We start from the raw sequence: 17,441 nt of genomic DNA, 5'->3' as shown, positions 1-17,441 counted from the left end.
TAGAAATTCAACTGTAGCATCACCTACAACAACAACTACAGATGTTTCCACAACCGCAAGTGCAGCACCTACTACATCAATCCCAACTGCAGGTCCTACTACCATTTTGACTCCTAAGACAATCACGACTGAAGCTCCTACAGGAATCACAACTGTAGCTCTTATGACCCCTACAATTGCAGCTTCTACTTCAACAACTGTTGCTCCTAAGACAATAACAATCACTAAACAACTGAAATGACAATCCACAGAAGCTCCTACTACTACCACAAAACTGCAGCAGCTCCTGTAACAACAACTGGAGATGCTTCCATAAACACAACAGCAGCACCTACTACGTCAATCACAACTGCAGGTCCTACTAACATTTTACAGAAATCACAACTGTAGCTCTCATGCCCCCCGCAATTGCAACTTCAATTACAACTGTAGCATCACCTACAACAACAACTACAGATGCTTCCACAACCACAAGTGCAGCACCTACTACATCAATCCCAACTGCAGGTCCTACTACCATTTTACCTCAATCGACAACCACTACAACAACTGCAGCTCCTACAATGTCAATCTCAACTGCAGGTCCTACTACCAATTTAACTCCAACGACAAACCACAACTGAAGCTCCTACAGACATCACACTCCTACAATGTCAATCTGTAGCTGCTTCTACATTTACTACTGCATCCCCTACTGCAACCACAGTGAACAACAGTCCTAACCACAACTGCAGCTAATTCCTCAACTGTAGCTCCTTTGATGCAATCCTGCAGCTCCTACAACAACAATTCTTGCTCCTACTGCCCAACTTCAGCACCAACTACTACGTCATTCACAACTGCACTACTACCATTTTACACAACCACAACTGAAGACGTCATTGCAACTTCAACCACAACTGCAGATTCCACAACCACAGGTGCAGCACCTACTACATCAATCACAACTGCAGGTCCTACTACCATTTTGACTCCTAAGACCATCACAACTGCAGCTCTTATGACCCCAACAATTGCAGCTTCTACTTCAACAACTGTTGCTCCCAATCGACCACAACTGCAGCAGCTCCTATAACAACAATTGTAGCTGCTTCCACAAACAAAACAGCAGCACCTACTACGTCAATCACAACTGCAGGTCCTACTAACATTTTACCTCCTTCGACAACCACAACTGTATCACCTACGACAACCTCAACAACTGTAGCTCCTACAATGTCAATCTCAACTGCAGGTCCTACTACCATTTTACCTCCTACGACAACCACAACTGAAGCTAATACAGAAATCACAACTGTAGCTCCTACAACACCAATCACAACTGCAGGTCCTAAAACCATATTAATGACAACCGCCACTGCAACTTCTACTACAACTACAAATGCAGGTCCTTCAACCACCACAACTGCAGCTCCTACAAGTACAACCACAATTGCACTTCCTACCTCGACAACCACAACGGCATCATTTACCTCAACTTCTACGGCTTCAGTGGCATCAACTAGGTAAGCAAAATCATTTAATATATATTTATTGTGAATCAAGGAAGCCTTGCAACAAAGAACAATGTATATCTGCCATTAACCACAAATGCTTTCATAAAAGCATACAAAATGTCCAAATGTATTATCATTTTCTCTCAGATTTGGCACAGTGGTGGTTTTTGTAAGACTAGAGTTCCAGCTCAACACAGCAGTCCCCAGTAAGGATGTCGTCCTTGGTGCCGTCGACAAGAAACTGTCTACACAATTCAGGACCTTCAAAATTCAAAGAAACACTCAAGCCACCCTCCAGAATGCAACTTATATCAGTGAGTTGAACAAATTTGGCTTACATCATGAAGTATGATTTGAAAAACTTTGAAAAACAGATTTCCTCCCAAAATTCAAGACAATTAAGTCTGCTTAGAATAATTGTTTATTAATAAGTAAAAAATTAACTGCTACCACTTTCTAAATACTTCTTAAATGTGGCTTTTCCACACAGAATCTTCTTTGTTGAAACTCATAAATTCTAACAGGTCATTTTGTCTGCTGCTATAGTAAATTGTAAATGAGATTTGTTCTTAATTGATTTGCCTAGTTAACTAAAGGTTAAATAAAATAAATATAGTGATGTTTTTTTTGTGTTCACAGAACTTTCAGATACTTCATTTGCTGTTGATCTTGGTTTCAAAATAACCAATGTATCCATGGAGGAGAGACTGCTTCAAAGTGCTAGAGTCACTTTCACCGATGATACCTACAGCCAGATACAGGATTCAATTAACAGCCTAGTAAGATACTTTTTCGTACTAGATTACTCAATCTCGGATATTGTACTGTAAAGTTGATGAACAGAATTCATCAGGAATGTTTAAGGGCCATATTGGCCATATTATTTGGCCATAATACTTCTAAAAACTTGGACATGAAATCCATAACCATCCATGGTCCTGCCAGATCATCTTAATAATTCATAACTTAATTTTATGTCTCCTTTTAGCTGCATGATATTCTCAGTGAACCAACGGCAAACAATTTGACTTTCCCAAAGCCAAATTTAGGTGAGTACAACTTCAAGCCCTCCCAAAACAACCCAGTTTTCTTAACTGCACTCTTTAGAATGTCTGCTGATTTCATACAGCTGCTGTCTATACGGCTAAACAGGATGGAGGGAGCATGTGTTGTATAAGTTCCAGTTGTGGATCAGTACTACATATGATTTATATGATCTGATATGAGGATTATTTCCATGAATAGGTCTTGTTCACACATTCCACAGTTCAACTCTCACAGGAAACCATTTGTATCTTTACAGTGTTGTTGGCAATCAAATCAGGGCAAACGTGACGTATGTATACAAAGAGAAAGACGTCAACCTCCCTAGTGCCTTTCTAGGGGATGTTTTAAAAGGCTCAGGTACGCTGATTTTGTTGTCATTGGTCATGATTGCTATGCTTTTTTGATGCCAGTGAGTCATCAAACTGCATGTAACAACTTGTGTGTAAAACTCAAATGTGAAAACAATTTCATAATACCCTCTAAATATTGTTCACTTTGTATTCTAGGTCTCCTAACAACCACTGTTGCACCAACAACATCTACCAGCACCTCACCACCTACTACCCCTTTGCTGTCCACTCCTTTCAGTATAAGTGACAGAGGTTTTCCTGGCTGGGCTTTGGCCATTATCATCCCCTGTGGCATCGCTATCATTCTGGTACCCCTGTGGATCCTGCTATGTGTACGTATAGGCTTGTGTTCACTTGTGTACTGTGTATATTATTTACATATTTTACAGAGTATTTAATAAAAAAATATGCTAAATCTCTGCAATGATTTGATTTTGCATGTGAATGATACTTCTCCATCCTTGTTTTGCAGTGCATGCTATGTGGCGGCTGTGCAGCTTTAAGGAGACGCTGGCAACAACACAGAGCTTACAACGTACAGTACACCACAAGAAACGGCATCTTCTGAGGTGACAAGACTATCAAAATAACAGCCAATCATCTATATCTGCTCATCATCACAACAAATAATATATTTTTCATGTAATCCATACACCATTAAGTTTGAGAAGATCAAACACAGACTTGCTTTTATTTTTATAACAAAATTGCATTGTTCTTGATAGGGTTAATAGGTCACGTGTTTCCCCAAAGTACTACTTTTTAATATTATATATTATTTCTCATTTTAGTCAAAGCTACAGCTGAGCTGGTATATTATGCATTTATGTAATTTAATCATTTATATACACAGAAATATTATTTTTGATTTTTGTCATTTCCCCTGCTGATTTAAGCTATTAACTCACTATATTTGAAAGTCTGCAATACAGCACTTGTTTCTTTATCATACAATTTAACACATGTAATAAAAGCCTTTCAAATCAACATTAACTGGAGAAATAATGTCTGCAGAAATCCTCTTAGAATTATTTAAACATGCTATAACGCAACAATTGCTAACACTTTGCTCTACGGGGTAAGGTATTCATGACACCTTTAAGAGTTTTCATTTGAAATCGCCTCATGGATGATGTTGAATAAATGGATTACGGTTGTTATGAACAAATCCTTCAAAATTCACAAAGGTCTCATGATTGGCTTCATAAAGGTGTTATGAAGGCCTTATCTGTATACTCTCCTATAGTAAATTGTTGACCAACAATTTAGCGGCAATTTAGATATCTTCAGAGTTTTTGAAGAATTACACCATATAAATAGAAAAAAAAATAAGGTGGAAGCGAACACAAGTGAAAGCAGCGTTGAGGTTATCAAAAATGCTGAATTAGCAGTTGGTGATGATGGCCAGGTAAACAAAACCATAACCGTATAACGGTCTCCTTGTCCATAGACAGCTTACAGGGAACCAAATACAATTCAGCAATTGCAAGTGATGTTGAAAGACTGTTTACAAACATACATGATAGTGAGATTGAGACCTTGTCTTGCCATTAAGAAGTACTTTATTTCATTAAAAAGGCCCAGTGCAGACATTCTCAATATCAAATCATTTCTGGGTAACAAATATCTATTTGAATGGCCCTCTAACTGGTAATTACTAGTGGGAAACTCGTCTATCTTCCTTAAACTCCAAGTGGGAGGTGGAAACTAATTGTGAAGTTGTAAATACCTGTTGGATGCATTCACCTGAACTCGTTGAGAAACACCAGATTGGATAAGGGCCAACAAGCTGTGTCAACCATAAAAGTACAGCTATCAGGCTTGTAACCCTATAGCGTTCAAAACCACATTAGCTTTTTAACAATTTTAATAGTTGCATTTAACTGCCGAAAATGCTGTTGTCAGGGTAATTTCCTTAGTAGGTGACATAGTAGGCCGGTAATCCAGAGGTTGGGCAAAAGTATAGAAGTCAGAAGTATTAGAGGATGTTTCCCACTCGTAATTACCAGTTGGAGGGCCTTTCAAATGTATTTTTCCCAATTGTATGTGGTAAACAGAGAATGATAGAGATTTCTTTATATGTCCCTTTATGCAACCTAAATGTATTAAATGTTTGCTCACAAGTATAATTCATCTAAGTGTGCAAAGCTGTGATCAATGGAAAGGGTGGCTACTTTTAACAAATCAAAATAGATTTTTGATTCTTCATTTTTTGGTTACTACATAATTCGATAGTTTTGATGTCTTCACTACTATTCTACAATGTAGAAAATAGTTTAAAAAAGAAAGAAAAACCCTTGAATGTGTAGGTGTGTCCAAACTTGGCTGGTACTGTGTAATTATTTATATATACATACACAATTCCGACTTCCAGTTACGAACGCAGTATTAGACAAAAATGATCCTAATTAGACTTGGCAGTCAATTTTGACACTAGTCTTTTGACTGTAAAAAAAACAGGGATCTCTAAAGTTGCCCTTATCAGATATGAAGTTAAGACCAAATGCAGACCACGTCAGATAATCAATAGTTGAATAAACCAAAACGGGCAGACAAATAGACAGGTCAAGGCAGGGGTAAATAGTCCAGAGAAGAGAGGGAAAGTTACAGGACGGCAGGCAGGCTAAGGCAGAGTGGTCAGGCAGGCGGCCTCAGAGACAGGACAGGCAAGAGCCAAAACCAAGAGGGCGAGAAAAAGAGACTGGGGAAAAGCAGGAGCCGAGACAAAGTGCTGGTAGGCTTGAACAGACGAACTGGCACAGACAGAAAACACAGGTATAAATACACAGGGGATAATGGGCGACACTTTGGAGGGGGGTGGAAACAATCAAAGACAGGTAAAACAGGTAAAACAGATCAGGGTGTGACAGTACCTGGGCATCTGGGCACATAACCGGTTGATCGGCAATGAGGGCTGGGTCCAGGACGTCTCTAGCGGGGACCCAGCACCTCTCCTCCAGGCTGTAACCCTCCCAGTCCACCAGGTACTGGAAACCCCTACCCCGTGGTCGAACACTCAGGGAGGTGTCTCACTGTGTATGCCGGATGACCATCAATGACACAGGGAAGAGGGCCTGGAAACAGAAGACAAAGGGCTGTGAGACACGGGCTTAATCCTAGATACATGGAAAGTGGGGTGAATACGGAGGGTACGTGGTAAGAAAACATGAACAGCAGTGGGTCTAATAACTCTAGAAGGGGAACGGGCCGATGAACCGAGGGGAAAGTTTACAGGACTCCACCCGCAGAGGCAGGGAAAAAATACAGTTATCTGATTGTGATTAGCTCTTTCTTACCATCTCTGGAGATATATCAGGCACACATTGTGCTGGATATCTCAAAAGTGTAGATGGATCTGGACAGTGAAACCATTTAAATCGTCACTATACCATCCTCTAAAATCATTGACAGGTAGCATAATTGACTGATGGCATCAATATGTCTTGATATAAAAAATAAAATTAAAATTAAAAACATTTTGAAAGCTGATCTGTCAAATAATTTACAGACAAGGACAGGCCAGGAAATCTGGTCACAATTCAGACATGCACGTCTACAAGTAAATGTTATTGGTTGCATGTCTGATAATACAAACAAAATGTGGACAAGATGTATCCGCTGGGAGTCAGGATGCAGAAGGTGAGTTTAATAAAAGACAGATAAACAAGACAGGAGAAGCGCACTGAACAAGACAAAACCAATATTGCCTAATGACTGAGGGCAAAATAAAGAGAGAGTATTCAAGGTGATGATGAGGTCCTGGTGTGCATAATGATGGGGAGTGGGTGTGCATAATGATGGGGAGCAGGTGTGTGTAATGATGGGAAGCAGGTGTGCATAATGATGGGGAGCGGGTGTGCATAATGATGGGGAGCAGGTGTGCATAATGATGGGAGTGGGTGTGCATAATGATGGGGAGCAGGTGTGCATAATGATGGGGAGTAGGTGTGCATAATGATGGGGAGCAGGTGTGCATAATGATGGGGAGTAGGTGTGCATAATGATGGGGAGCAGGTGTGCATAATGATGGGGAGTGGGTGTGCATAATGATGGGGAGCAGGTGCGTGTAAGGATGGTGCCAAGACCGGTGGTTAGTAGACCGGCGACTTCGAGCACTGGAGCATTGGAGAGGGGGAGCTGGAGTAGGAGTGACAGCTCACGACATGTGGTACTATTAACTTATGACATCAATATATGTCCTAAAATAAATAAATATTATTTTTGAAGTATCTGTCAAATAATTTGCATTAAGGGAGGGACTGGGAAATCTGTTCTCAATGCAGACACAGTGGATGGATGGGAGATAATTTTATTTGTCGCATACACATATTTAGCAGATGTTATTGCGGGTGTAGCAAAATGCTTGGGATCCTAACTCCAGTAATATCTAACAACTCACAACAATACACACAGATCTAAAAGTAAAAGAATGGAATATATAAATATTAGGACGAGCAATGTCGGAGTCCGGAGTATAAATATATATATATGTGATGGGATGTATAGATATGTGGATAGAATACTTTGTATATCTGCAGAATGCATAGGATAGAATAGTGTATATACAGCAATAGTTGAATAGGATGGCATTGACTAGAATACAGTATGAAATTGGTAAAACATTATGTAAACATTATTAGTGCCCAGTGATTCCATGTCTATGTCTATGTACATAGGACAGCAGCCTCTAATGTGCAGGGTTGAGTAACCGGGTGGTAGCCGGCTAGTGACAGTGACTAAGTTCAGGGCAGGGTACGGGGTGGAGGTAAGCTAGACATATTTTAACCACGTGGATATATGACAAATGTTGATCAGATAGTGATTGGATGATGTGAATGTTTTGTTAATTTTTTTTTGCATCAAAAGATAAACACTTGCACATTTCAATTCTGAATAAAACAGTATGGCTTTTCTATCCTACATTTTAAAATAAATATTACCAAGTATGTTTCACAGAACAAGAGCAACTGAGCGTACAGAATACTAAACTCAGCAAAAAAAGAAATGTCCTCTCACTGTCAACTGCGTTTATTTTCAGCAAACTTAACATGTGTAAATATTTGTATGAACTTAACAAGACTCAACAACTGAGACATACACTGAACAAGTTATACAGACATGTGACTAACAGAAATGAAATAATGTGTCCCTCAATAAAGGGGGGATTCAAAATCAAAAGTAACTGTATCTGGGTTGTCCACCAGCTGCATTAAGTACTGCAGTGCTTCTCCTCCTCATGGGCTGCACCAGATTTGCCAGTTCTTGCTGTGAGATGTTACCCCACTCTTCCACCAAGACACCTGCAAGTTCACAGACATTTCTGGGGGGAACGGCCTGAGCCCTCACCTCCGGTCCAACAAGTCCCAGATGTGCTCAATGGGATTGAGATCCGGGCTCTTCGCTGGACATGGCAGAACAATGACATTCCTGTCTTGCAGGAAATCATGCACAGAATGAGCAGTATGGCTGGTAGCATTGTCATGCTGGAGAGTTAGGTCAGGATGAACCTGCAGGAAGGGTACCACATGAGGGAGGGGGATGTCTTCCCTGTAACGCACAGCATTGAGATTGTCTGCAATGACAACAAGCTCAGTCCGATGATGCTGTGATACACCGCCCCAGACCATGACTAACCCTCCATCTCCAAATCAATCCCGCCCCATAGTACAGGCCTCGGTGTAAGGCTCATTCCTTTGACGATAAACGTGAATATGACCAATACCCCTGGTGAGACAAAACCGCGACAGGTGAATACGACCAATACCCCTGGTGAGACAAAACCGCGACATGTCAGTGAAGAGCACTTTTTGGTCCAGCAAAGGTGGGTTTGTGCCCATAGGCGACGTTGTTGCCGGTGATGTCTGGTGAGGACCTGCCTTACAACAGGCCTACAAGCCCTCAGTCCAGCTTCTCTCAGCCTATTGAGGACAGTCTAAGCACTGATGGAGGGATTGTGCGTTCCTGGTGTAACTCGGGCAGTTGTTGTTGCCATCCTGTACCTGTCCCGCAGGTGTGATGTTCGGATGTACCAATCCTGTGCAGGTGTTGTTACACGTGGTCTGCCACTGCGAGGAAGGTCAGCTGTCCTTCCTGTCTCCCTGTAGGTACTGTCTTACATGTCTCACAGTACAGACATTGGAATTTATTGCCTTGGCCACATCTGCAGTCCTCATGCATCCTTGCAGCATGCCTAAGGCACGATCACGCAGATGAGCAGGGACCCTGGGCATCTTTCTTTTGGTGTTTTTCAGAGTCAGTAGAAAGGCCTCCAGTGTCCTAAGTTTTCATAAATGTAATTGCATACCATCTCTAAGCTGTTAGTGTCTTAACGTCCGTTCCACAGGTGAATGATCATTAATTGTTTATGGTTCATTGAACAAGCATGGGAAACAGTGTTTCAACCCTTTACAATGAAGATTTGTGAAGTCGGCGTTCCAATTCATCCCAAAGATTTTCACTGAGGATGAGGTCAGGGCTCTGTGCAGACCTGTCAAATTCTTCCACACCGATCTCGACAAACCATTTCGGCATGAACCTCACTTTGTGCACAGGGGGTATTGTCATGCTGAAACAGAAAAAGCCTTCCCCAAACTGTTGCCACAAAGTTGAAAGCACTGAATTGTCTAGAATGTCATTGTATGCTGTAGTGTTAAGATTCCCCTTCACTGGGGCCCAAACCATGAAAAACAGTCCCAGACCATTACTCCTTCTCCACCAAGCTTTACTGTTGGCACTATGTATTGGGTCAGATAGCGTTCTCCTGGCATCCATCAAACCAAGATTCGTCCATTTGATTGCCAGATGGTAAAGCGTGATTCATCACTCCAGAGAACACGTTTCCACTGCTACAGAGTCCAATGGCATTGAGCTTTACACCACTCCAGCTGAGGCTTGGCATTGCGCATGGTGAACAGGCTTGTGTGGCTGCTCGGCCATGGAAACCCATTTCATGAAGTTCCCGACTAACAGTTCTTGTGCTGACGTTGCTTCCAGAGGCAGTTTGAAACTTGTCAGGATTTGGCCAGGGTTGTTCCGGTTTTTGGTCAATAGATGCCCCCATTGAGCCTTTTGACCTTTTGTTTTCCCTTGATCCCCATTATTATTTGCACCTGTGCCTCGTTTCCCCTGATTGTATTTAAACCCTTTGTTTTACTCAGTTCTTTGCTCTGTGTTTGTATGTTAGCACCCAGCCCTAGTACTCTGTGAACTCTTGTAGATCCCGGTGGACTCTCTTGTGGAATTCTGTTTTTTGTTCTTGTTTGTTTGTTTTTGAGTATCTTTTGAGGCTTTTTGTGCTATACCTTCCACCTTGTGGATTTACCTTTTTGTCTTGGAGGATTACCTTTGTTCTTGTGGAATTGCTTTTGAGGTTGTGGAGTTACATGTTTTCCTGAAGAACTTCACTTTTTACTTCATTAAATACACCGTCTCAAGTACTGCTGTGTCTGCCTCATCTTCTGGGTTCTGCTGACTATTCGTGGCTCAGTTGGTGGCTCAGTTGGAGGGAATACTTATCCTATCCTAGGTATTCCTTAAAGAGGTGGGGTTTCAGGTGTCTCCGGAAGGTGGTGATTGACTCCGCTGTCCTGGCGTCGTGAGGGAGTTTGTTCCACCATTGGGGGGCCAGAGCAGCGAACAGTTTTGACTGGGCTGAGCGGGAGCTGTACTTCCTCAGTGGTAGGGAGGCGAGCAGGCCAGAGGTGGATGAACGCAGTGCCCTTGTTTGGGTGTAGGGCCTGATCAGAGCCTGGAGTTACTGAGGTGCCGTTCCCCTCACAGCTCCTTAGGCAAGCACCATGGTCTTGTAGCGGATGCGAGCTTCAACTGGAAGCCAGTGGAGAGAACGGAGGAGCGGGGTGACGTGAGAGAACTTGGGAAGGTTGAACACCAGACGGGCTGCGGCGTTCTGGATGAGTTGAAGGGGTTTAATGGCACAGGCAGGGAGCCCAGCCAACAGCGAGTTGCAGTAATCCAGACGGGAGATGACAAGTGCCTGGATTAGGACCTGCGCCGCTTCCTGTGTGAGGCAGGGTCGTACTCTGCGGATGTTGTAGAGCATGAACCTACAGGAACGGGCCACCGCCTTGATGTTGGTTGAGAACGACAGGGTGTTGTCCAGGATCACGCCAAGGTTCTTAGCGCTCTGGGAGGAGGACACAATGGAGTTGTCAACCGTGATGGCGAGATCATGGAACGGGCAGTCCTTCCCCGGGAGGAAGAGCAGCTCTGTCTTGCCGAGGTTCAGCTTGAGGTGGTGATCCGTCATCCACACTGATATGTCTGCCAGACATGCAGAGATGCGATTCGCCACCTGGTCATCAGAAGGGGGAAAGGAGAAGATTAGTTGTGTGTCGTCTGCATAGCAATGATAGGAGAGACCATGTGAGGTTATGACAGAGCCAAGTGACTTGGTGTATAGCGAGAATAGGAGAGGGCCTAGAACAGAGCCCTGGGGGACACCAGTGGTGAGAGCGCGTGGTGAGGAGACAGATTCTCGCCACGCCACCTGGTAGGAGCGACCTGTCAGGTAGGACGCAATCCAAGCGTGGGCCGCGCCGGAGATGCCCAACTCGGAGAGGGTGGAGAGGAGGATCTGATGGTTCACAGTATCGAAGGCAGCCGATAGATCTAGAAGGATGAGAGCAGAGGAGAGAGAGTTAGCTTTAGCAGTGCGGAGCGCCTCCGTGATACAGAGGAGAGCAGTCTCAGTTGAATGACTAGTCTTGAAACCTGACTGATTTGGATCAAGAAGGTCATTCAGAGAGAGATAGCGGGAGAGCTGGCCAAGGACGGCACGTTCAAGAGTTTTGGAGAGAAAAGAAAGAAGGGATACTGGTCTGTAATTGTTGACATCGGAGGGATCAAGTGTAGGTTTTTTCAGAAGGGGTGCAACTCTCGCTCTCTTGAAGACGGAAGGGACGTAGCCAGCGGTCAGGGATGAGTTGATGAGCGAGGTGAGGTAAGGGAGAAGGTCTCCGGAAATGGTCTGGAGAAGAGAGGAGGGGATAGGGTCAAGCAGGCAGGTTGTTGGGCGGCCGGCCGTCACAAGACGCGAGATTTCATCTGGAGAGAGAGGGGAGAAAGAGGTCAGAGCACAGGGTAGGGCAGTGTGAGCAGAACCAGCGGTGTCGTTTGACTTAGCAAACGAGGATCGGATGTCGTCGACCTTCTTTTCAAAATGGTTGACGAAGTCGTCTGCAGAGGGGGAGGAGGGGGGGAGGAGGATTCAGGAGGGAGGAGAAGGTGGCAAAGAGCTTCCTAGGGTTAGAGGCAGATGCTTGGAATTTAGCGTGGTAGAAAGTGGCTTTAGCAGCAGAGACAGAGGAGGAAAATGTAGAGAGGAGGGAGTGAAAGGATGCCAGGTCTGCAGGGAGGCGAGTTTTCCTCCATTTCCGCTCGGCTGCCCGGAGCCCTGTTCTGTGAGCTCGCAATGAGTCATCGAGCCACGGAGCGGGAGGGGAGGACCGAGCCGGCCTGGAGGATAGGGGACATAGAGAGTCAAAGGATGCAGAGAGGGAGGAGAGGAGGGTTGAGGAGGCAGAATCAGGAGATAGGTTGGAGAAGGTTTGAGCGGAGGGAAGAGATGATAGGATGGAAGAGGAGAGAGTAGCGGGGGAGAGAGAGCGAAGGTTGGGACGGCGCGATACCATCCGAGTAGGGGCAGTGTGGGAGGTGTTGGATGAGAACGAGAGGGAAAAGGATACAAGGTAGTGGTCGGAGACTTGGAGGGGAGTTGCAATGAGGTTAGTGGAAGAACAGCATCTAGTAAAGATGAGGTCGAGCGTATTGCCTGCCTTGTGAGTAGGGGGGGAAGGTGAGAGGGTGAGGTCAAAAGAGGAGAGGAGTGGAAAGAAGGAGGCAGAGAGGAATGAGTCAAAGGTAGACGTGGGGAGGTTAAAGTCGCCCAGAACTGTGAGAGGTGAGCCGTCCTCAGGAAAGGAGCTTATCAAGGCATCAAGCTCATTGATGAACTCTCCGAGGGAACCTGGAGGGCGATAAATGATAAGGATGTTAAGCTTGAGCAATGTGCTTCCGGTTTGGAGCGAGTGGTCGCATCGGCACTTCGCTCCCGCAGGTAGTATAACTTTTTAAAATGTGGATTGACCAGATTGTTGACTTTCTTCCTCTTGAAAAGCTCACTTATGACCTCCACAAGAGACAGCCCAAGTTTGATAGACTCTGGTCTCCACTATTCAACTATATTTCAAACTGGACAGAGTGAACGGGGTGACTAGGGAAATGCGCAGATACATGTTGTGTAAGGTACTGTAAAACCTAAAAACGAATTATTGGCTCGTCGCCTCAGCGAATGCTTGAAATAGCTGATAAGAACCTTGATAGTGCTGCTGCAAGTGTTATGTTTTTTTTTGTGTTTTTATTTTCATTTAGTTTGAGTACGTGTGCGTATATGTGTGTGTGTATGTATATGTATGTATGTATGTATGTATGTATGTATGTATGTATGTATGTATGTATGTATGTATGTATGTATGTATGTATGTATGTATGTATGTATGTATGTATGTATGTATGTATGTATGTATGTACCAAGGAAAATATATAGATCAATAAAAATAAATGCTTTTTAATTGTATTTTTATTTTTTCAAATGTATTATTATTTTTTTACTTTTTTTTTTTTTTAAGCCTGTCACATCTGTGAATGTGGAATGTGTTTTGTTGGTTGATTGAAAAACAAGAAAACTTAATAAAACTTTAAATTGAAAAAAAGGCAGGTATTGTAAAACCACATTATCAATGTTTTTGTGTCCTCGCATGCATAAAGTTTTTAAAAAATGACTGTGTATGCACATTTGACCTGTTTCAGGAAACTAGGTGTATGTCACACATCAGTTTCACAGGAGAGGCATTTGAACGTAAACATGTATTTTTTATAAAATATATATTTATTTTCATCTGGAACACGTGAACTTTCAGGTGCCTTGCCTTATGACAAGGTGCTCCATCATGCTGGAAAAGGCATTGTGTCACAAGTCCGACCGAGGGTGTTTCCCCTTCCCGGGGTCGTCACCGGCCTATTAGCTGCCACTGATTGTTTTTCCTCCCCGTCCTTGTAATGTTTAGTGGTAGCACCTGTTCATGTTTAATTAGTTTGTCTTTATTAGACAGCCGGCCCGCCTGGTTGTTGTGCGGGATTATTTCAATGTAACCTTCGGCTCTGTTGTAGAGGTACGTGTTAATGCCTGGTCGTGATTTTTTCCATTGTACATTTTTGATTCCCTGTGGTTGGGAACTCTCGGAAAATGTGTTGGTGCCATTCTTTATTCATGGCTCTGTTCTTAGGCAAAATTGTGAGTGAGCCCACTTCCTTGGCTGAGAAGCAACCCCACACATGAATGGTCTCAGGATGCTTTACTGTTGGCATGACACAGGACTGATGGTAGCACTCACCTTGTCTTCTCCGGACAAGCTATTTTCTGGATTCGCCAAGCAATCGGGAAGGGGATTCATCAGAGAAAATGACTTTACCCCAGTCCTCAGCAGTCCAATCCCTGTACCTTTTGCAGAATATCAGTCTGTCCTTGTTTTTCATGGAGATAAGTGGCTTCTTTGCTGCCCTTCTTGACACCAGGCCATCCTTCAAAAGTCTTCGCCTCACTGTGCGTGCAATTGCACTCACACCTGCCTGCCGCCATTCCGATGACAGCTCTGTACTGGTGGTCGACCGATCCCGCAGCTGAAACAACTTTAGGAGACGTTTCTGGTGCTTGCTGGACTTTCTTGGGCAACCTGAAGCCTTCTTTACAACAATTAAACCGCTCTCCTTGAAGTTCTTGATGATCCGATAAATGGTTGGTTTAGGTGCAATCTTACTGGCAGCAATATCCTTGCCTGTGAAGCACTTTTTATGCACAGCAATGATGACGGCACATGTTTCCTTGCAGGTAACCATGGTTGACAGAGGAAGAACAATGATTCCAAACACCACCCTCCTTTTGAAGCTTCCAGTCTGTCATTCGAACTCAATCAGCATGACAAAGTCATCTCCAGCCTTGTCCTCCTCAACACTCACACCTGTGTTAACGAGAGAATCACTGACATGATGTCAGCTAGTCCTTTTGTGGCAGGGCTGAAATGTAGTTTAAATGTTTTTGGGGGGATTCAGTTCCATTGCATGGCAAAGAGGGTCTTTGCAATTAATCCAATTTGTAAGTCGCTCTGGATAAGAGCGTCTGCTAAATGACTTAAATGTAAATGTAAATGTAATTGCAATTCATCTGATCAGTCTTCATAACATTCTGGAGTATATGCAAATTACAATCATACAAACTGACGCAGCACACTTTGTAAAAATTTATATTTGTGTAATTCTCAACTTTTGGCCACGACTGTATTCAGATCCTTTACTCAGCACTTTGTTGAAGCACCATCGGGAGAAATTACAGCCTCGAGTCTTCTTGGGTATGACGCTACAAGCTTGGCACATCTGTATTTGTGGAGTTTCTCCCATTATTCTCTGCAAATCCTCTCACGGCTTCACCGTATGGATGGTGCCAGGTTTCCTTCAGACATCATGTCTTGCATTCCGGCCAATGAGTTTAATCTTGGTTTCATCAGACCAGAGAATCTTGTTTCTCTTGGTCTGAGAGTCCTTTAGGTGCCTTTTGGCAAACTCCAAGCGGGCTGTCATGTGCCTTTTACAGAGGAGTTGCTTCCATCTGGCCCCTCTACCATAAAGACCTGATTGGTGGAGTGCTGCAGAGATGGTTGTCCTTCTGGAAGGTTCTCCCATCTCCACAGAAGAACTCTGGAGCTCTGTCAGTGATCATCGGGTTCTTGGTCACCTCCCTGACCAAGGCCCTTCTCCACCTGATTGCTCAGTTTGGCCAGGCAGTCAGCTCTAGGAAGAGTCTTGGTGGTTCCAAACTTATTCCATTTAAGGATGATGGAAGCCACTGTGTTCTTGGAGACTTTCAATGCGGCAAAAATGTTTTGGTACCCTTCCCCCAGATCTGTGCCTCGACACAATCCTGTCTCGGAGCTCTACGGACAATTCCTTCGACCGCATGGCTGGGTTTTTTCTCTGTCATGCACTGTCAACTGTGGTTCCTTATATAAACAGGTGTGTGCCTTTCCAAATAATGTCGATTCAATTGAATTTACCACAGGTGGACTCTAATCCAATATTAAGGATGAACAATGGAAACAGGATTCACCTGAGCTCAATTTTGAGTCTCATAGCAAAGGGTCTGAATACTTATGTAAATAAGGTATATTTGTTTTATTTCTGGAAAGAATTCCCAGATGGCTGGGTCTTGTTCCGACCGAAAGAGAATGGGCTTGTTCGACATTGCAGCCGCCTTTTTATTAAACATTTCTATTTAACCTTTATTTAACTAGGCAAGTCAGTTAAGAACAAATTCTTATTTACAATGACTGCCTATCCCGGCCAAACGCTAACCCGGGCGACATTGGGCCAATTGTGCACTACCCATGGGACTCCCAATTGTGGCCAGTTGTAATACAGCCCAGAATTGAACCAGGGTCTGTAGTGACACTCTAGCACTGAGATGCAGTGCCTTAGATCGCTGCGCCACACAGGAACCAACCGCCAACAAACTATTCTACAAAGCACCTTGCATCATAAATAATGATTCATTATTATTTGTAAATCAGTCAATCAGTCACAATTTACCCAAGATAAATCATGGGTTTGATGCTATCTCACGTTGTGGAAATCTAGAAGAGATAGGCCAGGGACATATTCATTAAGCTGATTCTGTTGCAAAACGTTTCTTAAAAGAAAGCAAACGGAACGAAACGGGGAGGGACCTCCCTGAATTTGTCCAACAGAAATATTAGTTTTAGTTTGCAAATGTTTCAACTACTAAGTGTAATATTCATATGTGTAAACATACTGAATTGTAATTGGATGCATTCTACCGCCATATCATACTGTGCGATGATTGGTTAAGACCACCCAAATGGTTAGGTTATGGGCAGTTTGATCCTGGTTGGCGATACGTGAACATGACAGTTATAGCTAGTTAAAAGATCTACGTTATGCCATTCCCTCAGGTGTTGCTATGTTATTCAGGAACATGTCAAGACCTGACCCTCAGAGCCTACCTTCTATTGACCCTGTTGACTCATCAGTAGGAAAGATTTGTTTCTCTTTTGGTCCATTCAACAACAGAGCGATACGATCCTTGTTTCAGCAGGATGTTGTATCTATACCTTATGTCATGCCTTATTGGAATGGATTTATTGATACTATCTGTTGGAAAAAAGTTTGGATGTTGCCACAAACATACCTACTTGTTAACAAAATTAAGGAAGTTTCCTTTAAAATTATTCATAAATATTATCCTGCCAACCACTATATGAAGAAGTTTAAGGAAAACATCAACTCAAATTGCTCCTTTTGTAATGACCACCCAGAAACAGTTGTGCATCTTTTTTGGCATTGTATGCATGTAAGAAAACTGTGGCAAGACATCAGTAGGTTTATAATATAATATAATAATAATAATATAATATAATAATATAATATAATATAATATAATAATAATAATAATATAATAATA

General features: G+C 43.1%; 1 long non-coding RNA gene across 1 annotated transcript; it reads left to right on the top strand.

The window, feature by feature from the left end:
- Positions 1-1,054: 1,054 nt before the first annotated feature.
- On the top strand, positions 1,055-3,880 carry LOC124011964. Its single transcript, XR_006834624.1, has 7 exons — positions 1,055-1,505; positions 1,644-1,810; positions 2,136-2,275; positions 2,485-2,545; positions 2,800-2,900; positions 3,050-3,225; positions 3,366-3,880. It is a non-coding gene; the product is annotated as an uncharacterized LOC124011964 (long non-coding RNA).
- The last annotated feature ends 13,561 nt before the right edge of the window (positions 3,881-17,441 follow it).

The sequence above is a fragment of the Oncorhynchus gorbuscha genome, linkage group LG24, assembly GCF_021184085.1.
Source record: "Oncorhynchus gorbuscha isolate QuinsamMale2020 ecotype Even-year linkage group LG24, OgorEven_v1.0, whole genome shotgun sequence".
In the NCBI taxonomy this organism is placed as follows: Eukaryota; Metazoa; Chordata; class Actinopteri; order Salmoniformes; family Salmonidae; genus Oncorhynchus; species Oncorhynchus gorbuscha.
This window is presented reverse-complemented; position numbering and strand designations above follow the sequence as displayed.